Source organism: Oncorhynchus tshawytscha, unplaced genomic scaffold (assembly GCF_018296145.1).
Source record: "Oncorhynchus tshawytscha isolate Ot180627B unplaced genomic scaffold, Otsh_v2.0 Un_contig_4663_pilon_pilon, whole genome shotgun sequence".
Lineage (NCBI taxonomy): Eukaryota > Metazoa > Chordata > Actinopteri > Salmoniformes > Salmonidae > Oncorhynchus > Oncorhynchus tshawytscha.
The window spans coordinates 1-5,629 of NW_024606170.1; the positions used below are offsets into that span (position 1 = coordinate 1).

The 5,629-nt window shown below is 43.0% G+C and overlaps 1 pseudogene; it reads left to right on the forward strand.

Annotated features, from left to right (window-relative positions):
• Positions 1–5,303: 5,303 nt before the first annotated feature.
• LOC121842135 lies at positions 5,304–5,421 on the forward strand (annotated as a pseudogene).
• The last annotated feature ends 208 nt before the right edge of the window (positions 5,422–5,629 follow it).

The following is a 5,629-nucleotide window of genomic DNA, read 5'->3' on the forward strand; positions in this document are numbered from 1 at the left end:
TCAAGTCTCCGTATGAATGCACCTGCACTGTGATAGTCTCAGAGGTCCGTTAAAAGCGCAGAGAGCATCATGAAGAACAAGGAACACACCAGGCAGGTCCGAGATACTGTTGTGAAGAAGTTTAAAGCCGGATTTGGATACAAAAAGATTTCCCAAGCTTTAAACATCCCAAGGAGCACTGTGCAAGCGATAATATTGAAATGGAAGGAGTATCAGACCACTGCAAATCTACCAAGACCTGGCCGTCCCTCTAAACTTTCAGCTCATACAAGGAGAAGACTGATCAGAGATGCAGCCAAGAGGCCCATGATCACTCTGGATGAACTGCAGAGATCTACAGCTGAGGTGGGAGACTCTGTCCATAGGACAACAATCAGTCGAATATTGCACAAATCTGGCCTTTATGGAAAAGTGGCAAGAAGAAAGCCATTTCTTAAAGATATCCATAAAAAGTGTTGTTTAAAGTTTGCCACAAGCCACTTGGGAGACACACCAAACATGTGGAAGAAGGTGCTCTGGTCAGATGAAACCAAAATTGAACTTTTTGGCAACAATGCAAAACGTTATGTTTGGCGTAAAAGCAACACAGCTCATCACCCTGAACACACCATCCCCACTGTCAAACATGGTGGTGGCAGCATCATGGTTTGGGCCTGCTTTTCTTCAGCAGGGACAGGGAAGATGGTTAAAATTGATGGGAAGATGGATGGAGCCAAATACAGGACCATTCTGGAAGAAAACCTGATGGAGTCTGCAAAAGACCTGAGACTGGGACGGAGATTTGTCTTCCAACAAGACAATGATCCAAAACATAAAGCAAAATCTACAATGGAATGGTTCAAAAATAAACTTATCCAGGTGTTAGAATGGCCAAGTCAAAGTCCAGACCTGAATCCAATCGAGAATCTGTGGAAAGAACTGAAAACTGCTGTTCACAAATGCTCTCCATCCAACCTCACTGAGCTCGAGCTGTTTTGCAAGGAGGAATGGGAAAAAATTTCAGTCTCTCGATGTGCAAAACTGATAGAGACATACCCCAAGCGACTTACAGCTGTAATCGCAGCAAAAGGTGGCGCTACAAAGTATTAACTTAAGGGGGCTGAATAATTTTTTACGCACAATTTTTCAGTTTTTGATTTGTTAAAAAAGTTTTAAATATCCAAAAAATGTCGTTCCACTTCATGATTGTGTCCCACTTGTTGTTGATTCTTCACAAAAAAATACAGTTTTATATCTTTATGTTTGAAGCCTGCAATGTGGCAAAAGGTCGCAAAGTTCAAGGGGGCCGAATACTTTCGCAAGGCACTGTATTTCATTCTTAGAATGTCAACATTGTGCAAAGTGGGAGTTGTGCAAAAGCTAATTTAACAAGTGAATACTCTCAAAAGAGAAGTTGGGGAATTCTGTAGGACAGCAAACATGTATAGTGGCTGTATCATAGAGATACTTCCCCTTAATATAATAGTTGTGTTCAAATATTGATACAACATGATTTTCTATAAAGTCCTCCAATGAATGTAAATTTCCATGGAAACTACAAAGGCACAGAAGGGAATTGAACCCATGATCTTCAGTTTTCAAGACCAACGCCTTACTACTTGGCCATTATGCTGCAATTATATATATATATATATATATATCAACATTCTGGAAAGTACTAGTGCAAAAGTGCAGAAAGTAAATAAAAACAATATGGCGATGAGGTAGGTAGATTGGGTGGGCTATTTACAGATGGGCATCTCAAGCTCTGAATGCAGCTGGAAGGGACTGCTGCGCAAGGACTAGGCCGCCTGTGAGTGCTTTGATAAGGCGGAGCTTTACCTAGAATAGACTTACAGATGACCTGGAGCCAGTGGTTCTGGCGACGAGTTACACATGGAACAAATAAGCGCACAGTCAATAACAAAATAGCCAGTGGTTCTGGCGACGAATATGTAGCGAGGGCCAGCCGACGTATAATAATAAGGCAGAACAGTTGAAACTGGAGCAGCAGCACGGCCAGGTGGACTGGGGACAGCAAGGAGTCATCATGTCAGGTAGTCCTGGGGCATGGTCCTAGGGCTCAGGTCCTCCGAGAGAGAGAGAGAGAGAAAGAGAGAATTAGAGAACGCACACTTAGATTCACACAGGACACCGAATAGGACAGGAGAGGTACTCCAGATATAACAAACTGACCCTAGCCCCCGACACATTAACTACTGCAGCATAAATACTGGAGGCTGAGACAGGAGGGGTCAGGAGACACTGTGGCCCCATCCGAGGACACCCCAGACAGGGCCAAACAGGAAGGATATAACCCCACCCACTTTGCCAAAGCACAGCCCCCACACCACTAGAGGGATATCTTCAACCACCAACTTACCATCCTGAGACAAGGCTGAGTATAGCCCACAAAGAACTCCGCCATGGCACAACCCAAGGGGGGGCGCCATCCCAGACAGGATGACCACATCAGTGAATCAACCCACTCAGGTGACGCACCCCTTCCAGGGACGGCAAGAGAGAGCCCCAGTAAGCCAGGTACTCAGCCCCTGTAATAGGGTTAGAGGCAGAGAATCCCAGTGGGAAGAGGGGAACCGGCCAGGCAGAGACAGCAAGGGCGGTTCGTTGCTCCAGAGCCTTTCCGTTCACCTTCCCACTCCTGGGCCAGACTACACTCAATCATATGACCCACTGAAGAGATAAGTCTTCAGTAAGGACTTAAAGGTTGAGACCGAGTTTGCGTCTCTGACATGGGTAGGCAGACCGTTCCATAAAAATGGAGCTCTATAGGAGAAAGCCCTGCCTCCAGCTGTTTGCTTAGAAATTCTAGGGACAATTAGGAGGCCTGCGTCTTGTGACCGAAGCTACGTGTAGGTATGTACGGCAGGACCAAATCAGAGAGATAGGTAGGAGCAAGCCCATGTAATGCTTTGTAGGTTAGCAGTAAAACCTTGAAATCAGCCCTTGCTTTGACAGGAAGCCAGTGTAGAGAGGCTAGCACTGGAGTAATATGATCAAATGTTTTGGTTCTAGTCAGTTGTGCAAAAGCTCATTTAACAAGTGAATACTCTCAAAAGACAAGTTGGGAATACTGTAGGACAGCAAAGATGTAAAGTGGCTCTATCGTAGAGACACTTCCCTTAATATAATAGTTGTGTTCAAATATTGATACAACATGATTTTTATACAAAGTCCTCCAATGAATGTAAATTTACAGAGACACTTCCCCTTAATATAATAGTTGTGTTCAAATATTGATACAACATGATTTTTATACAAAGTCCTCCAATGAATGTAAATTTCCATGGAATTGGAAGTTTTTTCTATAAAGGCACAGATGGGATTTGAACCCATGGAAGGTGAACGAGACCGACTCCTTACCACTTGGCCACCATGCCACTCTGTGCTGCAAGATATATTTATATATATATATATATCAACATTCTGAAAGTAGTAGTTGTGCAAATGTGAATTTGGCACACAAACTCAGTGGACAAAGGACCTCATACATATATAGCAAGCACTCCCCCTCTGAGCATCCATCCCATTTAATTTGCAGATAAAACGCAATATTAATACAATGTACTTTATATATACACCACTCCATTGAAACTACAATGAAATGACAGCAGCAATTCTTAAAACAGGTACGGACACGGATCGAAAACATGAACTTCAGTTTTTGAAAATGATGCCATAAAAGTTGGCAACCATGCTACTTCTGTTCTATAAATGTACTAACAGGGATTGAACGCATGTTCTTCAGATTAAAAGACCAAATGATTTAACACATCTCTGTTTCCTGCTTAGAATTTCAACATTGTGGAAAGTAGAAGTTGGGTCTTTGCAAAAAAATATGGAGAAACAGGGGATTGAACACAGGACCTCATACATGCAAAGTATGCACTCTACCACTGAGCTACACCCCCTTTCTGGGAATGGAAAAATTGTTTCTTTTTTTTTTTTACTTTCTCCTTTATTATACCAGGTAAGCCAGTTAAGAACAAGTTCTCATACACAACTGTGACCTGGCCAAGATAAAGCAAAGCAGTGCAATTCATTTGCAGTCTGGACGCGGAGGGGTGAACATCTCCTGCTCTGACTGCAGCTAGAAGGGACTGCTGTGCGAGGACTAGGCCGCCTGTGAGTGCTTTGATAAGGCGGAGCTTTACCTAGCATAGATACAGATGACCTGGAGCCAGTGGTTCTGGCGACGAGTTACACATGGAACAAACTAGCGCACAGTCAATAACAAAATAGAAGGGATTTTTTTTTAAAGTCAATAAATATGCCATAGTACCGAAGTAATCACAATTTAGCAAATGAACACTGGAGTGATAGATGAGCAGATGATGATGTGCAAGTAGAAATACTGGTGTGCAAAAGTGCAGAAAGTTAATAAAAACAATATGGCGATGAGGTAGGTAGATTGGGTGGGCTATTTACAGATGGGCATCTCAAGCTCTGAATGCAGCTGGAAGGGACTGCTGCGAGAGGACAGGGCCGCCTGTGAGTGCTTTGATAAGGCGGAGCTTTACCTAGCATAGACTTACAGATGACCTGGAGCCAGTGGTTCTGGCGACGAGTTACACATGGAACAAATAAGCGCACAGTCAATAACAAAATAGCCAGTGGTTCTGGCGACGAATATGTAGCGAGGGCCAGCCGACTAGAGCATACAGGTCGCAGTGGCCATATCAAGACAATTGACCTTTTCTTTACACTGTTGTGATGAAAGTACATTTCCATAATATCAGCTATCTACCATAAACATCGAACAGGGATTGAACCCATGTGCTTCAGTTAACAAAAACAGATTACTTTTTACATCTATTTCATTCTTAGAATGTCAACATTCTGGAAAGTGGGAGTTGTGCAAAAGCTAATTTAATTAGACTCACTTTGACTTTATATAGTGCACCAAGAGACCATACCTGCCTGAGTACGCCTGATCTCGTCTAATCGTGGAAGCTAAGCAGTGTTGGGCCTGGTTAGCACATGGATGGGAGACTGCCTGGGAATACCAGGTGCTGTAAGCTATTTGTCCACTAGGGGGTGGTCTTGCATCATTTCATCAGCATCACTGCCTTGTGGAATTTCAACTCTTTGTCTGTTTTTTCCCACAAGGCTGAAATATGTGCCCTCGCTTTGAAATAAGTAAGCAAGGTTAGTTTGTATTTCATCCAACAACCTGTGCTACGGTATATGCAATTTCTTCCACTTTTTGAGTGACACAAAGATGCTTATCTAAATGGTGAAAATGCAACAGCTGTTATCAGACTCACTTTGACTTTATATAGTGCACCAATAGAAAGTTTCTTGCTTTTGACCATACCGGCCTGAGTACTCCTGATCTCGTTGTTCTCGGAAGCTAAGCAGGGTCGGGCCTGTTTAGTACTTGGATGGGAGACCGCCTGGGAATACCAGATGCTGTAAGCTCTTTGTCACTGCCTTGTGGAATTTCAACTCTTTGTCCATTTTTTCCCACAAGGCTGAAATATGTGCCCTCGCTTTGAAATAAGTAAGCAAAGTTAGTGTGTATTTCATCCAACAATCTGTGCTACAAATTATGGCTGCAGTATATGCAATTTCTTCCACTTTTTGAGTGACACAAAGATGCTTATCTAAATGGTGAAAATGCTAAATC